This window comes from Lissotriton vulgaris, chromosome 11 (genome assembly GCF_964263255.1).
Source record: "Lissotriton vulgaris chromosome 11, aLisVul1.2, whole genome shotgun sequence".
NCBI classification, from domain to species: Eukaryota; Metazoa; Chordata; class Amphibia; order Caudata; family Salamandridae; genus Lissotriton; species Lissotriton vulgaris.
This window is the reverse complement of record NC_141699.1, coordinates 605946669-605973239: the sequence shown is the minus strand read 5'-3', so window position 1 is coordinate 605973239 and position 26571 is coordinate 605946669. Positions and strand designations below refer to the sequence as shown.

Here is a 26571-nt window from a genome sequence, read left to right as displayed (position 1 = left end):
CACGTGGTGCCTTCAAGTTGATCACTTTATCACTGGGCACCAGTCCAAATGCAATGTTATCCGTCCTTAAGATAACATTTCTCTGCATAGCTGGCAACAGCTGTACAATTATATCCTGTCAATGTTTACTAGCTTGCTAGAAAGGTCTGCTGTCTCACGAGTCTACTATAGATACTTTACTTTGCCTGTTTATCATCATAGCTGAACTCTGATAACTTGGTAACACCCAAAATGTACCCTCATTCTGAGAGGTGGTGGTTAGCACCCCCTCAATCCTTACTATGTGATGATTGCCTGCTGGTGTAGTAGAATAATAACCCAATGGCAAAGAGTTTTCCATGTATGCCTGTTGGAGACTGCCTGCTGGCTCTCCCTACCCTCATTGTGAACAGAATTTGATAGTGATTGGCTAATAGATGCTTAAGGGTGGTTTCCACCCCATGTGGATGATGTTTAAGTGGCTTTACTTTTGAAAAGCTAGGTGTTTCCATTTTGTTATATCAGCCTCCACATACTCTTTCTCTGGATCCCTTCCCTAAAACCTTTTCTACCTGGTGGGTACCACTCCCTTACTTTGATCAGAGTTGCTATCCATCCCACCATCTGAAATCTACCCATCTTCCCTTTTCTGGCATTGCTGCTAGTGTCCCAGAAGCATGGGAGTAGATGCAGAGCTCTTCCTGACAAACAACCTTATCTAGTCTGAACTGACCTGTGACTCTTGGCTTTAACGCCCCCAAAAGAATTGACAAGTAGATACACACCTAATGGACAGGAGGAAGGCTTGAACGTTGAAATAAAGCAGAAGTTTGGTTGGCTCTGACATCCCACAGTAGAGCAAATGAGTACGGAACTTCCTTCACCCTTCCTTGGCAGATTGTCTAGACATCAAGAAGGCCCTTCAAACCAATGTAGGAAACTCTACTCACCTGAAATGGTACCTCTACAGATGTGGTGGGTTGGAGAATAGTACAGTGTGGTAATTGTTGCATTAAAATGAACTTCCTTCTCTGCCCCCTCCTATAGAGACGCGTGCTTACTTTTCCTCTGCCTGCTATAAACCCCATAAATTCACTACATTTGGGGGGGGGAACACCACGACTTAATGGATTGCGACGCCTGCCAGCACCTTAAGCCGAAGTCCCGGTGGGAGCCCCGGATGAAGCTTTTTTCGGCTCTCCTGTCCCGGTCGGAGTCGTCTCGTCCTCCGGCCTCCTCATCGCCGGCAGGCCCCTCTGGTTTCCAGTTGCGCCGTCGGTCGCCCTCTGGGGCCCGGAGACGTTGTTCGCCCCTTATGGGTAATTCACAGCGCAGTCGCCCCTCCCCTATCCGCCCTAGCCGGGTGCGGGGCCAACTCTGTCCCACATGGAGGCCTATGCCGTGGCTCTGCATGTTTTCCTTGGGTCCTCTCCTGTCCCGGTGATGTCCTCAGGGCCTTCGCTACTTACAGGGTCCCCGACGGACTTGCTGGTGGATTTGCCCACGGCGCCACATAAGCCCTTGCCCTCCAGGGACAAAGGAGATATGGTGTCATCAGGGTGCGACCCGGCTGGGTCCCCCTCTACAACCTATAGCACTCCTGCTGCGCCGCATAGTCCCGTGGGTCTCCCTGTGGCATTGCAGGTGGTTGCTGGTGCTCAAAGTCTTGCTTCGAGCACACCTCGGCCTTCCGGGCAGGTGGCCGCTTGCCCGGAGCTGGGGTCGGCGCTGGTCCGGCGCTGTAAACTCACCTCCCCGGCTCCGACTCTGCTTCTTACTACAGAGTCGGAGCCTGTTGTAGTTGAGGCTGAGTCGGCGCGGGCGTGGCGCCGGAGACTTGCCTCCGGCGCCATCCCCTTCTTAAGAGGCGAAGCTTGTCGTCGTGGAATCTGCGCCGGACAGGGCCGTCTCTGCGCCGGACGAGGCAGGGCCAGCGCCGACCGAAGTCGTTTTGGCGCCGCATCAACACCGGGTTGTTGACTCTACTCCGGAAGCTTCGGGAGAGAGTTTGACGTCGACTTCACGTCCGGTGACGCCGGATCTATCCTTGCCCCCCCCTTAGAATGTGTGGCCCCGGCAGGATCCCCTCCTCCTCAGGAGCGCCATCAGGAACCCCATTCGTCAATGGGGCTTCCTTCCTTTGGGCATTGGTCGCGCCCTCAGTGTCTTGGACAGCTTAGTTTACAGCCCTCACCTACAGATGAGTTGCTGTCCCCTCCTCGGAGGGCTACAGAGGCCGGTGTGGCTTTTCTAAGAGTAGTCTCCTTGGCTACTCATGTTCTGAACATGCAGCCCCCTTCGGTCCCCTTGTCTGTGGACCCTCTGCTTGATGTCTTCACCGTGGGTCAGGGAATGTGGAGCCGCTTCTGCCCTTTGAAGCTTCTGGTGATCCGGTGGCTCGTTCTGACTTGCACCGCCATCGTCCTGCTCCACATGATCCAGTTTGCTTATTTATCCACCCTGACGTGCAGGTTGTTTTTTTTTGCAAACTGCCTTCCCCCTCCTTGCCTCATTTAATGCCTCCTCCCTCCCGGGAGTCCAGATGGCTTGAGTCGTGGGGTCGTAACATCTTCGCCTCTACTTGTGCTTCCCTTCGCTCACTAAATACAGTTTGTGTCCTGGCTCGGGCTACCTCTGCCCTTTGGGACTCTGCAGAGTCTCTGCTTCCCGCCACCTCTGAAGGTGCTCGTGTTGACTTCCTCCATCTTCTCCGGGATGGCTATGACCTTGCTGAATTTACAATCTGCTCGGCCTTGGATACTGCTGATTCCTTAGGCCGAGCAATGGCTGGTTCCTTTGCCTTGCGCGCCATGCTTAATTGCGGGATAGCGTCTTCCCGAAGAATATCCGGAGGCACCTTGTTGATCTGCCCTTTAATGGGGTCCTATTGTTTGATGCCCATGCTGAATCGGCTGTTCAGCGGCTCTTTGCGAGTTTTCGCCCTCCCACCTTCAGCATGTATTTCCCAGGTCTTCTTTTTGCATGTTCTGGGGTGGTTACCATTTCATATATCATCCTTTAGATGCATTATGCCTTTTGAGCTGACAGTAAGCCTACTGACGCAGTGTTCCACAGGTTGTGGTGTCTGGTCCTCTGACTGTGCTTTGCCCTAAGAGGTGTTCCCCGTTGTTTGGGGTGTGCCATACTCCAAGTGGGGTACTTGTATGCTATCATATAGCTCTGCTTCGTGTCAAGTGGGCCTAGAGATCCCTTTGGGCTCAATGTGTCCCCTGGTGCTTTTATTTTGACATTGTACTGTTTTCAATGTTGTGGCTTGGCGCTATCTTCTATACGTCATGTCGTCTTGCTAATATGCCTCATTCTCCTCCTTGGGAGGTTTTCCTAGTGTTTATCACGCTTAAAATGCGGCTACCAGCTACTGTTAATGCACTAAGTGTGCTCCCTAATCATGGCTCCTTAATCTTTCTTTGATATATAGCAGTGGCCCGCATCAGCGTGCTTCGGATTGTTACTGGTCGCCCCTGTCCCCACTTTGACTGGGTGTGCACTTGGCATGTTTCTTGTTCCCGCCTGTACTTCTAAGACAGTGCTAAGTGTCTTCCTACTGCCCTTTGGTTCCGGGCTGTAGTCTCTCCGGCCTTCCTTCCGTGGGCTAGCCTGGTGGGCTCTGTTTGCATCTTTTCATGTTTTCCTCAACCTTTGGTTGGTGTCCACAGAGTGCACCATTAAGCTGAGAGTGGTCCTTCTTCCTCCTTCGTTTAGGACTCTCTTTCTTTTATTCGGGCGTATGGTTGGTGCCGTTTCTACATCTCATACTTATACGGGTATGGTGTAGCTCCATTCTGGCATTTTTGGGCGCCTTGCCTCCCGTTATCTTTGCTCTTCCGAGCTACTTGGGCTGCTGTCTGACTGTCTTGCCACAGCCTTCCCCATTGTCCGTCACTCTGTTGTCGGCTCATTGCTTGGGCACTTTCTGTTGTTCTGTCGCAGGCCCACCTCCCCCTTGGGGTACTGCTGTGGTATCTATTCTAAGTTAAGGAATCTACGGCTGGATGTCTCTGTTAGATGTACGAGTTACTTACCTTCGGTAACGATGTATCTGGTAGAGACGTTGTCTAGCCGCAGATTCCTAAACGCCCACCCATCCTCTCCGTTCTGCAAGGACCTTGCCAAGTGGGTTTCTCCACTTGCCTCTTTCAGTTGCCATTGGTTTTTTTCTAACGGGTGCTCACATAGTTGCACCCCTTTGAGAATTGCCATATGTGGATAGCTCCCGCCAAGGAGTTTCTTTCCTGTAAAATGGTGCCTTTTGATTCACCTTCATCAGGAGATTATTCTTTTTCTTCTTTTCTTCTCCTGCTGCCTTCCGTCCCTCCCGCCTGCTCTATTGACTCAGGAATCTTGTCTCCTCTATAGTAGTATTCTGTGGGAATCTGTTGAGCTCTGTTTCAGACCTCCATTGCTATAGGGGAAGTGCCAGTCTTTTCATACCTTCCTGCAGTGGACTGTTGTTCTTTCTGTGCTCCGTTCTTGCTGGTCGGCACAGTTCTACATGGTAATAACAGTCTATTTCTGTCTGTTGAGATATTCTTCCCGTATCAGACTTGGGGAAGGCTCTTCGCTTCGCTTTGCTGGGTTCTTTCTCACAGCTTTTTCAATTATATGGAGACAGTGTCTGATTCTGTCTTTTATGATGGTGTCTTGCACCATCCTCCTTCTTTATTTCACAGATTTTTTAACCTTCGCACACTGTACCCATACTCTCACAGTTTTTGTTGGTGGCTCCACGTTGTGCCGCGGAAAAGTTTATCCGAAAAAAAACTGACGTCAGCGCGCAGGGAGGGACTTATATGACCTTGCTGACGTCACGTACGTGGACGACGTCAGGGCGGGGTCATGTGGCACCGTCTCCCGGCGTGCAGAGGTGAGGTGCCGGGTGGATGCCTAGACATTCGCACACTCTCTTCATCACCCGTCCCACGAATTCACTTCCATTATCACTCCAGACTATTCTAGGCATCCCAAACCTAGGGAAGAATTCCTTGACAAGGGCTTTGGCAGTTGACAAGGCAGTGTTGTCCTTGAGGGGATACGTTTCCACCCACCTGGAGAAGGCGCAAACAACAACAAGCACGTATTTCAGATTGTTGCACCTCTCCATGTGGATGAAATCGAGCTGCAATACCTCGAACGGATACGTTGGAGGCGCAAAATGACCAGCTGGAGTTGGGGTCCCCCTACCGGGATTGTACTTCAAACACACCATACAGTTCCTGACCAAATTCTCTGCACATTTCGGGATACCACTATTCTGCCATACTGGGGCCAACAGTTTACAGATTCCTTTTACACTGATGTGCGCCATTCCATGGGCCATTGTCACCACTGCGAGTACATATGCGTCCGGTAATAGCCATCGTTGGTGTTCTGACAATTCGACCCAACAACCATTCGCATCCAATCTTCCCTTGCTTTCTCTCCATTCATTCACCTCTTTTTTAGTTGCATCAGCTTGTATGGACTTTACGCTTTCAATAGTGTCCTCACACATACCCACATCGGTAATCCATCTCGCAGGACCCACAACATACATCCGACTTATTGTGTTCCTTGCAGTTTCTTTCGCGACCTCGTCTGCAAATGCATTCCCGCGACCAACATCATCTTGAATCTTTCTGTGTGCACTGCATTTTACAATCGCAACTTGTAGCGGTAAGGTCAGGGACTCGAGGAGGTCGTTAACTAGCTGACCATGTTGGATTTTTGCACCATGTGACGCCAGGAACCCACGTTCACGCCACAATCTTCCAAAACTATGGGCTACGCCAAAGGCGTATTGGCTATCTGTATACACATTCACTCGCTTTCCTTTTGTCAACACACATGCTCTTGTAAGTGCTATTAACTCTGCTGCTTGCGCAGAATTCTGGGGGATGCGAGCTGTCTCTACAATCGTGTGCAATGTTGTCACAGCATATGCTGCAGTCGTATCACCATTTGGCAACTTGAAGCATGAACCATCGACCCATAAATTATCATTACATTCAGGAAGGGGTGTGTCCTACAGGTCTACTCTCCCTTTTGTCTCTTCCTCTGTCCTAAAGCAGCAATCATGTTTTTCGACCTTATCTGTCTCTGTTGGAATGGGCAATAGCGTAGCGGGGTTGAGTGTATGTGTATGTGGCTCGCTAACAGTGTCAGCTCATAGCTGGACAGTCGAGCACTAGTTAAATGCTGCGTCTTTGTTCTGTTTAGTAAGATGTCTACTGCATGTGGGACCATAACGATCAGAGTGTTATTCATGACTAACCCTGCAGACTGTCGAATACAGACAGCTGCTGAGCAGTGGCCCTCAGGCAACTTGGTAACGCCTTAGCTACAGGATCTAGCGTCGCTGAGAAATACGCACATGGGCGCTGTTTGTCTCCAAAGTATTGTGTCAAGACTGATAATGCGCAACCTTCCTTCTCATGGACATATAATGTAAAAGGCTTGCTGTAGTTGGGGTTGCCCAACACAGGAGCCAAACACAATGCTTTGCGCAATTCATGGAAACTTGTCAGACAATCTTCAGACCAAGGCATAGGATTGGGTGTGTCTTTACGTATTAATGCCAGCAAAGGTTTAGCCAGTAGTGAGAAATTTGGTATCCATTGTCTACAGTACGATGTAATGCCCAAGAAGGCCCGAACTTCTCTTTGTGTCCTTGGGGCACTCAATCTTGCGATTGCCTGTATTCTTTCTGGGGTCAGTCTCCGTCCCTCCTTCGATAAGATGTGACCTAGGTAGGTCACTTCTTGTCGGCAGAATTGTAATTTTGAGAGAGAGACTTTATGCTTCATGTCACATAAATGACGCATCAACGACAGTGTAGCTTGCTTGCAAATCTCTTCAGTATCTGTAGCGATCAGCAGATCGTCTACATACTGAATCAGAGTCGCACCATCAGGTAGAACAATTTTATCAAGTTGTGTTTTTCAAAGCCTGACTGAATATTGATGGGCTCTCACAGTAGCCCTGAGGAGCTCGTTTGAAGCGGAAGCTTCGTCCTCCTAAATTGAAGCCAAAAATATCTCTGCTCTCCTCGGCAATCGGGATGCTGAAGAAAGCGTTCTTCAGGTCAATCACCGAAAACCAAGTGGCTGAAGCTGGAACCATTGTCAATAAGGCAGTAATGTCGGGGACAACTGGAAACTGTGGTATAACAATCTTATTCACTTCTCTGAGATCGATCACGAATCTGTATACAGGGGGTTGTGAAAGATCAGTACGCTTTAAGACAGGCAAAATAGGACTGTTACAAATGTTGCCTGTTGTTTCCTCAATGACATCTTTCTCAATCAGATCGTAAATGATCGCTAACAACGCCTTTTCACATTCGCTAGAGATCTTGTATTGGGGAATACGTGGCAAATCAACATTGGCTTTCAATGTTATGACATACGGCGCTATCTCCAAACGACCCACATCATTAGAACCAGTAGCCCAGAGTATATTTGGAAGAGATAACAATTCAGTTGGAATATCTTCCTTTGACAAGTACATTGGAGAAACTACCTTCTTACCAAGGGTAAGTTGTACTCCCGAAGGAGAACAGTACAAAGTTGCATATAATCTCTTTAACAAATCCAAAACTAACAAGTTTTCGCCACTACCTGTTGTAAGGATGAGGAGTGCTTCTAATTCGCATGGGCCAACAGAAAGGGGCATAGGACTAGAGATCGGGTTCATAACGGGGGCGCCAGAAAAACCCACTGAAACATTCATTTCGCCAGACATAGGTGCGCCAGGAAGTTTTGAGTGCATAATAGAACTTTTTGTAGCACCAGTATCCAGCAGAAATGGCTCTGACACTCCTGATGTAATCATCTCGACATAAGGTCCATTCTGATCTACTGGAACTGAAACAACTCCCTCTCTTTGTCTATGGCTGTCCTAGCAATTATTACCCTCATTCTCGTTTTCTGCATAATAGTCATCTGTATAGTACTGAGCTGACCTAGAAGATGCATTATTCTGTTGGTCAAAGCTATTCATAGAATTCTGAGGCGGAAAATACGTTTTATTCTGGGGGAAATTTCCACGGCCCCTACCCCTAGGAGCCTGTTGAACACCTCTACCTCTTGCACCAGACACACCAGAAACACCATTCAGACGTCGTGCCAAAGCTGGGCAATTATTCTTGAAATGACCCTCTTCTTTGCAATAGGCACACTGATTCGGGCCGTACGGCAAACGCTGATGGGAAAACTCGTTTCCTTGCGCGTTTCTCGAATACTGCTGTGGTTGCTGATAATTGGGCTGACTAGGAGTGCGAGGCAGATAGGCTTGTTGGAGAAGAGCTTTAGTTTTCAAGTCTTTGGTCTTTTTATCTGCCTTATCTAGCTCATCTTTGCGCCCATTTTCGTAGTACTGGGCTGTGGCTAAGATCTGCGCTGACGTGGAAACAGCCCAAGCACTCTCTGAATCTTTCAATTTATTGCACAGTTCAGGAAGCAAATTATGTACAAATTTGTCTACAAACAATCTTTGGCCACCCTCGGTAGCCATATCCTGACCACTATGATCGACGAAAGTCTCTTCAAATCTCGTGAAAAAGTCAGACACATTCTCATCTTTCTTTTGCTTGCACGCAGACAACTTATCCCAATTTACACGCAATTCAGGCATTAACGTTTTCATGTACGTGATAATTCTACCAGGAAGTTCAGCTACTAAAGGCTCTGGTTTAGAACCACCAATTTGTCTAGCATCCGTAGCAGCAATATTAGCCCACTTGTCACCTAGTTCTTGATCATGATCTGTATGACAAATCTTACTCCATAAAGGCTGTGGAACAACGTTCCCAAACAACATGTCTACATCCGCTAAATTCATTATACATGAGATCAGGTAATGTAAAAGCGGTGGAACAGGTGGATGCGCATTCGCATCACCTTCCCTCCAAACGGGAGGAACTTCTCTCATAGGGTACTGTCGTGCCTTTTTTCTACCTGACACGTCATCCTCGTATCTTTTCCAGGGGGCATGTACCCATACACGCTGGCTACAATGATCTAGAGACGTTTCCTTTACTCCTATAGGATAATAACAGATCTATCGCTTTTTCAACATCTGCACCTACAATCATGCCTTCATAGAACTTAAAACGCATACGAAATAATTACTGCATTTTGCGCTTTAGATCGTTTGTCTCTAAATCTTCACAAAGATATACACACATCTCTTCAAATACATATCTCTGAGTGGGTGCGTCCCATTGTCGGAAGACTTCCATAACAGACTGAACATCATATCTAACAGTGTCAGTAACCCATTTGCGTGCCAATTCATTTAGTACTTCTCTTTGCTCATAATCAGGCAGTTGACTACGCAACTGTCTAGGTCCTGTTTTAGGGGTCGTCTTAGGCGACCCAAAGAAAGGTGAGAACAGACCAGTAACAGTACTTGCTACTCTCTGTCGAACTGAAGGAGAAGCTTGCGGAGAGGCAGGTGCACCCGAAAAGACAGGCTGATGTAAAGAAGAAGTCGAAGCAACAGCAGAGGAAGTCGAGGCAGTGGCAGAAGTAGTATCAGGGTAAACAGGTGGAGCGGTAGGCAAAGTTGTAGAAGAAGTAGATGGAGTATGTAGCAAAGGACGCAGCCCTTGAGAAGGCTGCGCCGGAGAAGTAGGAACCAGCTGAAGAGGAGCTGGTGTTTGTGCAAGAGCTGCTTTTCGTGCGCCAGGGCGCGGTATAACGATACGCTTCGGGGGTCCAACAATACTCGATGTATATGGGGGTGGTGAATTCAATAAATGGGACATTAATGGATCTTTCTCGGATGTTCCCTTTGAATCTTGTCCTTCATGGGGCAACATCGGGTAACATTTATCTATTGCTAGTTTCTTGCTTCTGAGCATTTGTTCATTTTCCTGCTCTTCCTCATTTTCCCTGTATGCGATGGCAGCTTGCACCATCGACATACCTCTTTTATTCTTCTTTGCTAGTCTTATTTCTTTCTGTTTGGCTTCTTTGCGCCATAAGCGAAAAGAGTCAAACATCGCCGGCCGGGCTTTCTTCTTAAACAATTTGACCTCGAGGTTGTCTAAAACTTCTGAGTCAAAGCTACCATATTGGGGCCATTTTAAAGCACCATCCTTGCGGGTGTATTTTATCCATACCTCATTATATGTGATAGGACCTACTCCGTGCTTGATATATAACTCATACGCTGGAGTTCCAATCGGAGGAACCGGACACAAATCCTCTAACCGGGAGTCCTTACTACAACCAAGACAAAACAAGTTTCCAAGTTTGCTAAGACCAGGCATCTTTGCTCACTAGTCTAGCTTCAAACTTCATGGATTATCTAACTATGATATTTTCGTGAACACACGAATCCCTCGGTTTTGGTGCTTGCAAGTACCAAACAAAACCGTATCTCGAGGATACCAAAACTAAGAACCAAACTAAGGACTAGGAGACGCTCCACTTATACTTAACTGAAGTATTGAAGATCGGTGACGTCACTAGAAGACTCGTCTATCGTTTCGCTCTACCAAGGATCACTGGGTCCAAAACAGGGCGATAGTCAGGGCAGCAGTCCTTCGTAGCCGTCGGGACGCGGGGAACCCCGCAGCAAAGACCTTCGGAACCACGTCGACATACAGGGGTCGCTGAAGTGGCTGGCCGTCCTCTGGAATTTTCACACGAAGCTCCTCACGAACATCTGGCTTGGACCGTCACAGCTTGATACCGCCCCGAGTTGGGCGCCAACTGAGGTGCCGGGTTTTTAGGAACCCGGTGGTGCCAGGGGATCACACCCGAAGACCTCTGAGTTCTCCCTGTTCCGGATCACAGAAACCAAGAGTCTTCTAGGTGAAGTCAGAGATCGAGTTTTATTGGTTGCAACCAAGAAACACAGGTCCTAGAATTACAACAGCACGGGCTGTAAGTTCTCAGGAGACTGTTCGTTTTTACAGAACCAGCCTTCTCTCTTTATACAGGAATAACAGCTGCAGGCAAGAATTCTTGAGTTTATGATATGGTTATACACACATTTCTACAATATTACAAAGAGCGAAGTCATGCTGGTCAACACATATTTTCGATTTCCGGATCGTGATGGATGACCCAGCTCGGCCCAGAACTACCATCAGATATCGACAAAACCTCAATAAAGCAGGGCACCTCCTTGTCATAAAACTGGCCATAAACAAGGAACATGGACAGGTGTATGTGTGTAGAAAACATGGTCTGTATGTGGTGAATGGTTTATGGCATGTTGTGCTTTGATGATATCTTACTCGCCCACTGGGCGAGGAGCTGCCCAATCAGGTTTGGCTGGAGGCGGTGGAGTCAGTTCGACCAGGTCATTGGGAAGTCAGCTAAGGTGGACGTGTCCTTTCAGATCAAGCTCGACCTTAATCAATTGACTTATATGAGGGCAAGGCATAAGATGGATGCCGTTCACAAAATGGAGTCCGAGGGTTCAGAACGGAAGCCACGGTTTGAGGGTGTTGGCATCGCTCAATCACGACGCAAATGCACAGGGATAATGTCCTAATCATTACCGGTCTGCCGATGATATTTTGCTACACAAGTGTTGGACCTCGATACCATATCACAGCAGGGTCCAGAATTTTGGAACCACAGAGGTGCTGCTGCAAAACATTTTCCGGATCCGGTCTGATGCCTGGGGATATTCTAAGTTAAGGAATCTGCGGCTAGACAACTTCTCTACCAGATACATTGTTACCGAAGGTAAGTAACTCGTACATTACACTGCCACTCTGACAATCATTCAACCCTAGCAATATAAGATCCTAAAATCCTAGAATAAAACGAGTAGCTCTCTAGTGTAGGAAGCTACTCAACCTCGCTATCCAGTTTGTTTCACTCCTTCAAAAACAAGTTGCCCGCTTCCCTAGGTCGTCTGTCTAAAGCCCCAAATAACGAGACCATACAAAATGCGAGAGGCAATGTACCAAAAATAGTTAATTGATTTAAAAAAAAAAAAAAAAGTGCTAAATGACTTGAGGCAATTTCCATGCAGCTAGTGTTTTTCGGTCATACACAACTCGCTTCCCCAGGACTGCAAATAACAAAATTAAAAACAATTAAAATCACAAAGAAATCACAAAATTAATTACACATAAATTGGAGTAGGTCCAAACCTACTGCAACAATATCAGTGGAAAAATCCTATCCAAAAACATGAGAAAAAGAAGCCACCAGAACAGCGATAATAAAACATTAATTTATATTACAGAGAGAAGAAAATACATTTGCTATCAATTCAATACACTATAGTCAACCGGGCCCAAGTCTCAAACAGAAAATAACAATTATTATCTCAATATCAAAAAAGTAAAACTTTAAACATTTTTTACGGATGACCAAATATATTATTTGGATACCAGATTCAACGTAATCCTTAAAAACTATATATTAACATTCTTAGAGTAAGAGTAAGATTCATACAATAGAAGATCTAAGCTTGTCATTTTGACTTCGATTTTAGAATATTATTCATTCCTTGACGAAGCTTGCTCTGTGTATACTATACCAAAGTTTTACATTTTTTGTTCACAAAGGGTCTGGCATTGGTCACGGCATACCTTCATAGATCGGTATACAGGTCTTCCTCCTACCTCAACGATTCGCTGTTGACAGGCTTACTACAGTTAATCGTGCACAAGCTCCGGACAACTGTGTACCTCTAGACATTGTGGTGGTTGTAGGAGAGTAGGGTCTGCTTCCTATGGTCACCCCCACTTTTTGCTGCAATACTCTGGTTTTTCGACTTTAGTGGGGCTGTGGGCCTGATAATCAGACCCACAGCCCAGCTGTTCTCTCTCTAAATTCATATCATGTACTTTAGGTACATACCTAATTGGGTATTGGGTCACCTTTGTGAGCCCCCGTTTAGTGTACCATAGGTACCCAGGGCATAGGTGCATCCAAGGCCTACCAGGGGCTGCAGCATGTATTATGCCACCCCTGGCTGGCTATCCAAACTGACACCACTGGCTGATCACTCAGCTGGGGCAAGGTCTTGTAATCACACCTTGCTTAGGTATAGTATTGCTATACCTACCATTATATATAGACACATATATACCTATAAGTCACTCCTATGGCAGGCCTTAACAATCCTGAAGGCAGAGTGCTTGGTTTTATGTTATATGGTGTTCTAGCATGAGCTGAGCCTGTCTGCAGCTTTCGGAACCATGTCCTTATAGCTGTTCTATGATATAGCCATACCATATACTCTTAAGTGCATTATAATCCTTGCGGTTACTGCTAACTTTGGTTTGGCTTTATCAAAACATGTCGTGTAAGGTGTCATACGCTTTGGAATACTACCCCCCCTCCTCCCCCGCCAGTCCTGGCGGCGGGGGTAGCATTACGCCCTTCTAGAGGGAGAAGACATGTAGTTGTAGCTTTACCCGGTTAAAGTTAAACAGAGCCTCAGCATCACAAAATGGATGCTGCTGCCACATACACGAGTCTGACCTCCTGCTGCTGGACGAAACTCCGGCAGGGGAGGCCTGGACAATAGGTTTCCTGCCTTGGGAGGTCCGAGCACCTCTCCAGACAGGCTATAGTGTATTGGGGCGGGGTGGGTTGAAAGACATTAGACACTGCCTGGGGCACACAAGGTGCTCCATGCATAGCCCCGTTCAAACCAGTTGCTGGGGCACTCCAGCCCCAGCTCTGGCGTGAAACTGGACAAAGGGAAAGGGGTGTAACTACCCCCTTCCCTGGTTCCACCCATAGGAGGGACCTAGCAGGTAATCCAGCCCCTTAGATCAGTATGAAGTTAGGAGCTGTGTCTAGAGACATTAGATTATCCTGGAAAGAAACTCTGAAACGAACTCTTGGACCTTCAATCTTCCATTTCGACTGGAAGACTGGAGACATCCCCCTTGTGGTCAAGGAGTGACCACCCTGTGCAAACAGGCACCACCAGTAACTTGCCGGTTTGCTTTGTCGACGCTCCCGCCGGAACCCAAAGACTTAGCGACGCAGCCTCTGGACTTCCAGACTTCTCTGACTCTGACCCACATCCACAGCAAAGCTGAGACCCGTGGCGGACATGAGACGTGGGACCGGACAACCTGCAGTACCTGCTTTTTGCTAACTGTGCAGCTTCTGAGGCGTCCTCAAAGTTGTGCATTGGGGTTTGAGAAGTCCCAACCCCGAGCAATAAGTGCACCGAAGCTCAGCCCTCCACATTCCACGAGTGCCGCATGGGGCCTGCGCCTGCTTTTCTCCTCGACGCGTCTTCGCGGTTGCTAGCCCATTGGCTAGTGGCCCTCCTGAAGACATCCTATTGAAACAACGCTGCTTACCTGGTCGGTCTGGGCTTGTTCCTGCTTTCCTGTAAAGGGGAAGCTCCCCAAACCTTGCTGGGCTGAACAGAAGCCGATCTCCCCTTCCTGCGTGGATTACCTTTGCCAAGGCTTGTTCACTCCGATCCGGAAGCTGACACCGCCAACAGCTAGACCCTTCGTGGGACAGTCTGTATCCAGCTCCTGTTCGTCGTCGACGCCTCCTGGTCCACGTGGCTGCAGAGACAAGCTTCACTTCTTCACCTGATTGCATCTCGACATCGCCTGGTTCCTTCCTGTTTCCTTCCTTGTCACTGGCTAGTGACCCAGACTCTGTCCCCTCTGCTTTCAGGTTCTTCACTGCTCCGATCCACCCTTGGATCCATCCGGATTTCTTCCTCCTGGTCGCCTGCAGCATTTTCTTGCAGCTCTCCATAGGATTGATCGACGAAACCCGACACGAAAGAACACCTATGCACCCTGCTTCCCTGGGTGAGGTAACTAGAGTACTCCGGTTCTTCCGTGGGTAACAACTATCCAAGTGTCCTAGTTTAACTGGGTTTTCCCATAGTCCACCCGGAAGTGTCCGAAATCTACTACTTTGTAACTTTTACGGTCACATTGAAAGTCTATGGTAACCCGCGTGTGTGTTTAGACACTGCACACGCATCCTGTGGGACTCCTACTTCCTAACCATCAGTGTAGCCCCAGCGATTTCCTAGGCCCTAGGCCTACTCACCTTTCCTGAAGTGGTTCTTATACCACTTACTTAGTAAATGGTTCGTGAGGCCCATAGGGCAGAATTTTATTTGTGCAACTTATAGTATGCTTATTGAGTAACTTGTGCTGTATCTCGAACTCTGAACTCATAAAGAGTGCAGAGGGGTTGTGTTAGTAATAAATACATATATATTTGATATATACCTTGTGTGGTGTCCTTGCATTTGTTATTCAAGGGATTATAATTGGTAAAACAATTGGCTTCACATGCTCTCTGAAGTATTAGCCTAAGACTGCTTTGTCCATGCTATCACTAGGATAGCAGGTCTATAAGGTTGACTTTACAACCATCCCCATAAGGGTTGTTTGGAATGATACGGGGTGCCCACTAGAATAGTGGACATCACATATCAGGCCAACTTCTCACAGTGGTTAATTGTCAAAATGCTGAAGTCACAGTTCCATATATGGTGCATTATTAGGCCTTCCCTCTGTATCAAGGAGTCCAAGACATTCAGCCTATGATTTCAATGTTTCAGCCTCGGTGCTTTGTCTCAGTGAGGGTGGCTTTGAGGCTTCTTGGCCTATTGGCCTCCTGTATCCTGCTCATAGACCCTGCCAGATGGCATATTTGGGCTCTGCAGTAGGATTTGAAGTCCCAGGTGGCCCAACACCAAGGGACCCCATCCGATTCCTTCCATGTTTCGAAGGAGACAGGAAAAGATCTACAGTAGTGGCTGCTTGAATGCTTTTGGACCAGCAGCAGACTCCTTTCCTTACTGACTAGAGCTGATTGTGGCGACAGATGCATTGTTTTGGGATTGGGGATGTCATTTGGGAGAGGTGGAGATAAGAGGCCTCTGGTCTCAATCAGAAGGTTGACTCTAGATCAGTTTGTTGGAGTGGCGGGAGATTCACTTTGCAATGAAGGCCTTCCTGCCCACCATCAGAGTAAGGTTGGTTACACAAAACACTGCCATGTTGTTCTGAGATCTTGGGTCCTGTGCCAGAGGGCTTTTCACTGCTAAAAATGGCTGGGCAGCCAAGGAATTTCCCTGGTGATGAACCACATGTCAAGAGGTCTACACTCTAGAGCAGACAAACTCAACTGCTGACGCTTAGCTGCAAGTAACACCCAGAGGCGGCACAAGCCGTCTTTCATCAATGGGGAGAATCCTGGCTCAACCTTTTTGCTACCCCCGAGAATGCACATTTCAACCCTTTTGCATGTTGAAGTTCCCAAGAAGGTTTTCTCTCACAGAAGCAGTCTGCCTAGTGTAGAACTTGGGATTCCTGTGTTCCTTCCTGGCCACTGCCTTTCCTGTCCAGAGTTCTGAGAAAGATCAGGAATGACTGATCCCAAGTCATTCTCATGGCACCAGATTGGGCCGAAAGAGTATATCACCCAGAACTCCTTGGCATGAGAATCTGTCTTCTGATCAAGCTACTGCTTCAGGGTGCTCTTCTGTCTCAGCAGCTGGTCAGGCTGTTACACAGGGGCCTGCGCTTATTGCATTTTCATGCTTGGAGATTGCACACCAGCAGTTGACCTCATTTGACCCCCTGCTGAGATCATTTATGCCGTTGTGGTGGTGAGGCATCCCTGTATAAAACCAGTGTATGCAAGTCATTGGGGAAAATGTATTGTTTAGTGCGGAACCTTCTAAATTGATCTAGTGTAAGCCAAGTTGCTTGAAGTTTTGTTGTTTATGTCCCTGGCCCAGCAAGGACTTCGTTTGTTCACTGTTAAAGGCTATTTGTAGGTTTTTTCTGTTTTTTTCCCCCAGATCAGCCTTCTTTATTTAAATGACCTGCTGTGATGAGATTTTTGATAAGTTTGCAACTCTTGTTTCTGCCAACACTCACTGTGATGCCACAGTGAACCCTGAACTTTTTTCTCACTTTTGTTCATGTGCATCCCTTTTGAGCCACTTCATAGTTGTCCATTATGACTTCTGATTTTGAAAATCGTCTTTCTCATCGGCTAGGTCCATGATCGAGCTGCAGACATGTTATGTTAAGTATTACATGGGTGAACAACCATCTCAACGCCTCCGTTTACATCGCTTGCCGTTACAACGCACGCGACGTTACGCGTGCGTTCACAACGCATGCCATTACATCGCATGCAACATTGCAACACATGCTTTCACACCGACGGGTCGTGCGCCGGGACGGGCTCCAGGAAGGTCGTGCACCCGGACGGGGAGACAATGCTGGAACCACACCGATAGACCAGTAAGGACAGCACTGGACTCATAGTGTTTTAGGGTTTAGGGTAGTTGATGGGGAGTGTAGTGGAGGGTAGTGTTTTAGGCTTTAGGGGTTAGGGTTTAGGGCTTAGGGTTGAGGAAGTAGTATATGGTAGTGTTTTAGGCTTTAGGGGTTAGGGTTAAGAGTAGTGTAGGGTACTGTTTTTGGTTTTAGGAGTTAGGGCTTAGGGTTCATAGTAGTGTAGGGTACTGTTTTTGGCTTTAGGGGTTAGGGCTTAGGATTGGAAGGTTTCTATATTAGTGTTTGGGGGGCTGATAGGGAGAAATTTACGGTGTAATTGAATGCGTGGTATTTGTGTGCGTTGAAAAGGTATTTTCAATGCATGTGAAGGGGAATGCAAGGTCATGGTTTGGGTGATAAATTCATGCGATGAACTGTGCATACGATGTAAAAAATTCGATGTAATGACGTGGTGTTTTTGTTTGCGTTGTATCAACATACAACCATTACATGTTATGTTTTTTTGTAGAGCGCTCGACTCACCAGGAGAGTATCATGGTGCTGAAATCAAAAGCTGCATAGGCTAATCCTGGGTTCTAGCTAGGCGTACATCCACATCTTCAATTTCTTGAAAATTCAAGACCTTAGGAGGAGGCTTTTATGTACAGGGGCAAGTTGTTCCAGGCTTTAGAAGTAGTTCTTCTTATGCAGGGGATGTGTGCAATTAAAAGTCTGGCTGAACGGAGCTGTCTGGAAGTTTGTGATTGTTGAGGTAGGTGGTGTAGTGTAATTCCTATATCCCTAATAGGCTCTGCGCATTGGAATAATATACACTATATACACTATAGATTTGACATAGGACTTAGGTCAGTATGTCTCTATCGAGTACATTAAACTTAATTGTGTGTGTGCCAGCTAACTCAGAGGTCACTAGAAACTTTCTCGAATGAAGAAGGGATTAGTCTGACAACCGCATAAACATGACAACTTTGTTTCCCTTCGCGTCGGAACAATACCTTCAGAGTCGTGGAAACAATAGATAACTATTTCACTTAGTCAATCGTGCATGCTTAGTTTCTACAGAGTTTGCACAGAAATAGAGAGACGAGCATTTTAATAAAAGGGTTTATTGAACAGTCTTCTTTCTCATGCAAGAGAGGTGAACTGCTACAATCGTTAGACAGAATGCGAAGTATAATGTGTACAGCGTAAACAGTAATATAAAATAATACTGTAATAGCATTGTCTGTTGCTATGACATATATAAAAATACATTCATAAATAACACAGGCTAAAATACTCAACTGGTGCTTCTAAAATACGCCTACCCCAGTGTACCTAACCTAGGTCTAGTACGAGGGAAGAAGTAGGTGCCGTCTAAGTTTAGTTTTGCCAAGAATTGCCAAAAGTTTCTCTAGGTTCTAATCCGCTCCAGAATGAGAGGTTGGTATCTCTGTCCCGGGACTCGTTTTCCCAACATCCCGCAAGGGGAGTCAGAAACACTGGAGCTGGATTCTCTGCGAGGAGGATGACAGCTTCTGGCCAGTGCGTCAGCTGGGGAGTTAGCTTCCTTTGGTACTTGCTGTGGCGAGCTACGTCGTGCAAGTAGATAGTCGAACTGCACCGAAACACACTGTGCTTTGCCATAGCAAGTGAAGGTATATTTATACCTTGAAGGTGTTTAGGAATGCCAGTATTGCGGTACAAATCGGGCATGTGAACGTCATGAATGAACCCCTAAGGAATAGATGTTCATGCATAATAACGGAGTTCTTGGAGAATTCAATATCCAGGCAAAGGTAAGTCCCTAAAGCTTAAGAGTCAGGTTTTCGAAGAAGTCGTTGTGACGTAGATGAACGGATGTAAGTAGCCATGCCTGTATTTGGATAGCATGGACTATGCCTAAATAAGGACTGGATATCTATGCCTATATAAGGGCAACGTGAATTATAACTATATAAGGGCATAAATCGGGAAATGCACACGGAATCTAAATCAAAACACAACACCCACTCCACTATGAACGACATTACTAAATACTAAACATAACATATCTCAAAGGTATCTATACACGAAGTGCTAAAAGCATATTTCAAACAAATTGTAAATAATGTATTCAAACTATTGCATTGGTGCTGTACACATTAAAGCAATGTTTCATTCTAATTAAATGTAGACATTTGAAATGAAAATTCAATGAATCATAAAAATATACATTTATGAAATGGCTTGTAAATACAGAAGAAAAAGACCGAAACCATTTCATGTCAGAATACATAAAACTGTTTGTTTGTGGAGAAGGTCATATATTGTCTCTAGGAGTATTCAAAGAATTCTTGTTCTCTACGAATATAAGCAGATTACTTTGTGCCAAAAAGAAAATACAATTTTGGAGAAAAAAAATTAATCATAGGAAAAAGTTCTTTGTTTTGTAAAAAATGAAGGTCAAATTCAAAGTCTTTCAGAACACTGTGTGCCAAAATCAAAAGTCAGTGTTAGGGCCTGCAGAAAACATGAAATCTTCTATGTCTGTAGACAAAAAAATTGCCTGTCATTGTAGGCGGAAGTTGGATTACCTAGTTTAGAAGATTAACCGCACATAGATGTGAAGCATCACCTTCAGCATTGGTCGCTTCAGCAATGTTCGAATTGGATGGTACCTTCGTGCCTATTATTTCCTCTCGTACCTCAGCGTCTGCAATTTGCGCCTGAAATTTCAATGAATGCCGTCATCAGAATTGGTAGCCGCTGAGGACAACACAGAGCATGGGCCGTTACCGGATCAAGCAAAGTATCAACATCTGTTGATGTGAATGATGGGAGTGTTAGCCAGATGTCTAGCACACATTCTTCTCCGCATAGCAGGCAGCGTAGAAAAGGTAAGATGCAATCTTGCCAGATTGGTCTGAATGACAGAAACCATGTGGTATTTAATCCTCGTAGACGAGGTAACCCCAAAATTTGGACGATGCGCTCACAATACTTCATCTCCAATAGAGCTCTCTCTATGGTGCTTGGAGTGGAGCTGGTGATTTGGCTTGCCATATCACAGCAGAAGGAGCAAAAATAGTATCCCTGCAACGAGTCCTAAAAGGAGGGGCAGTCCGCCTAACACAGAGTGCACAAATTTTGGAAATATTCTGAGGACTGCTTGAAAAGGTGCTAACAGTCCGGAACACACGTTCTCAAATAGATGTACAATTCCGCTCGTATCGGACATGTTTAAGATATGACTTAACATTTCTGAGAAATGTATAGGGCAGTTTGTATTCAAAAGGGCATGTATCTCGGGGCGTGGCTTGGACGGCAGTGGAGATGGCTGCCTAACTGGTCGCTCCGCAGAACGGGGGAGCGATTTCTGTTCTCCCAGGCAATTTACCGACTCAAGACCAACAGGGAACACGTTCCCAGAGCCTCCATGCAGTGCGACACATGATGTGAATATCCAGAGGGAATGATCTTACCCTCCGTCTCAGAAATCCCGGGGCTCCGTCTTTACATGCGGGAGGCTCGGCTTCACCCAAAATGGCGGCGCACATTGATCGCGACCCGGCCTGCCTGCTGTGAATCAGCGATATGCCCGCAAGGAAGATCCTTTGAGCTCTGACTGAGCTACAAGTCACCTGCCAGGAAGATCGGAAGGTGAGCGACTGGCCGGTAAATCTGGGAAACTTATCACGCGAAGTCCGCGCTGCCTGCCTGACCCTAAAATGGCGGCGATTGGGACAGTTCACCCGCGTTTTCGCGGCAACTGCCCGTAGCTCCTCTGCCCGGTTACAGCCAGGAGGTGCACCCTCTGCCTATTTCACCAGACATATGTGGGAGCGGTCTGGAGCTCTCTGCTGCTTACACCCAACTCCTCGAGCACACGAGAAGGCTTGCAACCGACCTAAAATGGCGCCGCACTCTCCCCCTCTCAGATCTTTATGATGCAGTCTCTATCGCTTCACCTGGTTCATAGCCCAGACCTGCCTGCTAATGCCTTAGAGAGGAGCGCTGACTCAAGCCTGCTACCACACGTGGCTGCACACCATGCAGTATCTCATGTGATCCACCAGATCTGACTGACTGCAGCAAATAGAAGCAAATGGAAGCAAACTGCTTATCCTGATACCGCACTCTGGACAATCCCCCTACTTGGAACCCCATAGCCTCCACATCAAGGCTACACCCTCCGCGATACCCTGTGCTGGGTACAGCATCACAGCGCTCCTGCACTCCAGTGCTTTAGATCTCCTTTACTGAGCCACTCTGGTCCTCGCTAGGTTCCTAGAGCAAGTCACCGGCAACCACGGAGTGGACCTAACAGCAAAAGCAGGAGTAACACAACACTCTACAATGGCGGAAAAAGACAGCAGGGGCAACCCCAAGAAAGTGCGACCGGAGCCAACGACTTCTGACTCTCCCATTAAAGTCAGAGCGGACATGGTTGCAACCATGGAAGTAATCCTGAAGAAACTAGCCGATCTCCATGACTTGTCCAAATCTACCAAAAGTAATACGGACTCAATGCAACTCGAACTCACAGCGATACGAGCGGACATGAGCACCATGAACAAACACTTGGGCGAAGCAGAACAATGTCTGAGCTATGTCGAAGATCTGTCCCTACTATCAACCAAAGTATTAAAGCGTCTTGAATCCTCCACGTATGCCCTCAGGAGGCACAATGCAGAGTTGGAGGACCGCAATAGTCGGGGGAATGTTCGAATCTTTGGCGTACCAGAAGACTCCGAGAAGGACGCAGACTCCTGCGTGACTTTCCTTGAATCATGGATCCCGATGATCGCCAAAATTGAGTTGCCGCACGGTTTTGAGTTGGATAGAGCACACAGGATTCCCACTTTCGCTGACAAACACAGGAAAGGCCCACGTCCAATGATATGTAAGCCCCTCAGATTCCAACACGTGGAAGCTATCCTTCACTTCGCGAGAACCAACCACAATATATTTTGGGAGGACACCGCATAATCTTCACCCAGGATTACTCCAAAGACACAGTGAAGCTGCGGAAGGGTTTCCTCCAATTACGTGAGAGTCTAAGAGCGAAGAAGATTCCTTTCTCATTTGCAGGCCCATCGAAATTCAAAATCATAGAAAACGGAAGATCGCTTTTCTTCTCGGACCCCAGAGTTCTGGCGAGTCATCTGGAAGAATGCCAGGCACAACATATGGACCAATCCAGCGGTTCTACAAACAAGAGGAAAACCAACTCTCAGGACGACCGGGTCTCTGATCCAGCTGAAGGCTGCTGAGGGAATACATCCGAGATACTCTGGGGGTAATGTCGATGCGGACTGTTGGGCTGTTTATCTACCGAGCTCGGTACACATCATCCACAGAATCTGTCCCACGTCGCCACCGACCTCGTTACCTCCCACCACTTTGACTGTCCAGTACCGTGAGTGCTGGCTTGGTTTTGCCCAGGTCATTTTACGCTATCAGGCTGCGTTTTTGATATTGGGCTTTCAGTTTCAATGAAATACTGTTCACTGTTGCTTCACCACTGGCACAACATTATTGCTTGCATGAGTCAAATGGGTGTCCGTCTAGATTCACTCTTAATGAAGTCCAGATATAGTATAGTGCTCCTCCATCACAAACAGACTGCCTGGTTGACTTTGATTGCTCTGTGCTCAAACGAAGTTCCATAAATGTTTCCTAGTTACATCCTAGTTTTTTCCATCAGGGAGTATCTCCCCTACATGTTTCCTAGTGAGGCCACAAACCTCTAGCTAGGCCATAGCTCACATGTTCCATCACCTTCACCCCAATTTTTGGGATTTTTGGGGACCCCTAATCTATCCTAAATGTTACTTTGCTTGGTCATATACCATTTACTACCTTGTTCTGCTGAGTGACGGTACTGTCGTCGTTCTCCCCAAGTACGTATACTGAGGGGGGTGGAAGGGGAGGGGTGGGAGGGGGGCGAGGGAGTTGGTGAGGGGGGAGTGGGAGTGGGTGAAAGGGAGTTGACATGTATGTTATTTGCTTTAGGTTATTCTTGTATTCTTTTCTTTTTCCTTTTTGATAACAATGCAACATCCTACACTGGCCTTAGTCTACACGCCTTACCCTTTCCCATGTACCCTTTTTAGAAAATAGTCTCCTGCGCCTCTTGGCAGGTACCAGCACATCTCACGCCTCATATCACTGTACTGATGTCATACTCAACGATCCAATCAGACCCCGATGTCCGATACTAAGTCTCTCTCAGAAAATCTCAATATAATCTCTCTGAACGTTAAGGGCCTTAACGGCCCGGTAAAGATGCGGAAAATATTTGATTATCTTGCCAAAACAAAGGCTGATATCCTCCTACTACAGGAGACCAAGCTGTCGGAGGAAGACACACGATTCATTAACCTCCACTGGACCTCAAATACACTCTGTTCCCCCGCTTACCACAAAAAAGGAGGTGTCATCACACTAATCACAAAAAAATCTAACTTGACTGTTGTCGCACATTCGCACGAGACGGAGGGCAGACGTCTAATCACAGATCTGTTGAGGGATGAGGACCCAATACATGTTGTGAATATCTATGGGCCAAACGCAGACGACCCGGACTTCTGGGATTCAACTGCCCGAGCCATGGAGGATATCCCACAGGACGACCTTCTCGTGGTAGGGGGCGACTTTAACCTTCCACTAGACCCAATCCTTGACCGACAATCCCAATGCTCTTCCCACCATTCCAGATCGCATGAGGCGCTGCTGCGCCTCTGCAATCGATACCACCTCAAAGATTCTTGGCGCCTTCAAAATCCCAACGGCAGAGTCTACACCTTTTACTCGGCCCCACACAATTCATACTCTAGAATTGACTTCATTCTTATCTCGAGCTCCTTTACCCAACTCATTGAGGAGACAGATATTGCCCCGAAACTAGTCTCCGACCACGCATGCATTAGTACCAAACTTGCTGGGTCTCGCTCAATCCTACCTCCTAGGAGATGGCGTTTCAATGAAGAAATTCTAACCGACCCCATCAACAAACAAAAGATTATAGCCGCCATAGAGGAATATCTCTTGATGAATGACCTCCCTGACACAGCTCCATCCACCATGTGAGACGTGCTTAAGGCCACAATTCGTGGTGTTATTATTGATATAAGAGCAAAAACCAACAAGAAACTAAACAAAGACTTACTAAGTCTTGAAGTAGACATCAGACAATTGGAAGCCTCCCATAAATCTAACCCTGATGACACCGCAGCCCTTAACCTCTTAATCAAGAAAAAATATGAATACCGTACTATCACCAGCAAACGAGCGGGGTTTGGATCAACAGATTCGAAGCCCTAAAACTGTTTTAGGAGAACAGGGCAGGGAGACTTCTAGCTTCATATCTCAAGCACAAGCAGTACTGATTTTGTTGGACCTCACGGCAGCGTTCGACACAATCTCCCACCTAATACTCCTAGACAGACTTAGGGACATTGGCATCTCTGACCTGGCATTGGATTGGATAATATCTTTCCTTTCCGAAAGATCACAATCCGTTAAACTAGGACCCTTCAACTCCGCAGAGAAAAAGATTCGATCAGGAGTCCCACAGGGCTCTATTTTAAGCCCTCTGCTCTTTAACGTCTACCTCATACCCCTCATCTCTCTGATCGAATCATACGGTATCACTGTTACATCCTACGCTGACGATACCCAACTCATAGTCCCGCTTGAAGAGAGCTCCACGACTGCTGAACAAAATTTAACAAACTGCCTGAAAGATGTCTTCCTGTGGATGGAAACCAACCACCTCAAGTGTAACACAGGGAAGACAGAAATCCTCCCCATAGGGAAAAACGTCAACTTCCGTCCCCATCTCTGGTGGCCAGAGGACTCCACAGCCCCCCCACAGACTGTCACCACTGCAAGAAACCTTGGAGTTACCTTCGACACTGACCTGTCCTTTGACCAGCATGTCAGGACAGTCGCAGGAAGCTGCTTCGGAATCATTAAATCCCTCAAAAATTTTTTTGATTTCCTACCAATTGAAGCCAGAAAGACGGTCACCGTGGCACTAGTCCTATCGCGCATAGATTACTGCAACGGCCTCCTGGCAGGGGTGAAAAAAACCACACTCAAAAAACTCCAGAGTGTCCAGCATTCGGCAGCGAGGCTGGTGCTTAAACTCCCCAGAAGATCTTCAGCCTCCTCCGCCCTGAGAACCCTCCACTGGTTGCCCTTGCACAAAAGGATTCTATTCAAGATCCTAACCGTGGCTTTCCGGGCATTCAACCATATTGGTCCCAAGTACCTAGTCAAACACTATCCCCACTACAACCCACACAGGTCCCTGAGATCCTCCAACAACAACCTTCTAACACTAGTTAAGTTCAACCTAAAAACCAAAGGGGGTAAAACCCTTACCCACCTATCCTCCAAAGCATGGAACGCCATGCCCCAGCATCTGAGATCCTTGACAAAGGAAAGCCAATTCAGGAAACAACTGAAAACATGGATCTTCAGCTTATCAGACGAGTATGTGCGGGATACCATCTAATCCTGCCTCAATTCTCCCCCTTCCGCACACCTTCCAGTCAGCGCCAGGATGCTTCTTCCGAAGCGATAGTCGCGCTTTATAAATACCGCTTCCAATTCCAATTCCAATTCCAGAAACTGTCCACTATTACCTCCATTAAAGACCCGGCAAATAATATTCACACCAAACAATCCAAGATCTTAGACACATTCAAAACATTCTATGAGGGCTTGTACAAAAATGACCTGGCCTTTGACGAGGAAGCCTGTGACGAGTACCTGAAGTCCCTGAACCTACCTACAATCTCCGCAGAAGACAAAAAGCAACTAGGTTCCCCCATCACAAGTACAGAGATCCTGTCCGCCGTAAAAACGCTTAATAAAGCGCCCAGGCCTAATGGTTACTCTGCAGCCTTCTACAAAGCTTTTGCCACTCAGCTTACCCCCACCCTCCGGTCGCTATTTAACTCAATAGCGTCCTCTGGCAGCGTCTCCCCTTCCATGGGTGAGTCCACCATTATCGTGATCCCAAAAAGGGCAAAGATCCTCTATTAACAACAAGCACTGGCGTTGCCAATAGGTCTCGCAGTAGGAAAGTTGGAGCTATTACAATTGCAAATAACAATGCCTTTTATTTTTGTTTTCATTTTAAAAACATAAAGGGCTTTGTCATTTACAAAACCAATAGCTCCAACTTTCCTACTGCGAGACCTATTGGCAACGCCAGTGCTTGTTTCAGTTGGTTCTAGGGGCACCAAATTGGGTCTAAAATGTCTGTGCCAGTTTCTCTTGTTCTGATTTCACTAAATTTTTTATTTGTTCATTTTTTAGATCAGAATCTTAAATATATATAGTGATTGGTTTACCAACAAAGTCGGAAATCTGCACCCCTAGAA

At 46.8% G+C, this 26571-nt stretch overlaps 1 protein-coding gene across 1 annotated transcript in view; it reads left to right on the top strand.

Annotated features, from left to right (window-relative positions):
* XRN1 (5'-3' exoribonuclease 1) overlaps window positions 1–26571 on the top strand; it is a 1308150-nt gene that overhangs the window by 1067305 nt on the left and 214274 nt on the right. The window lies entirely within an intron of this gene.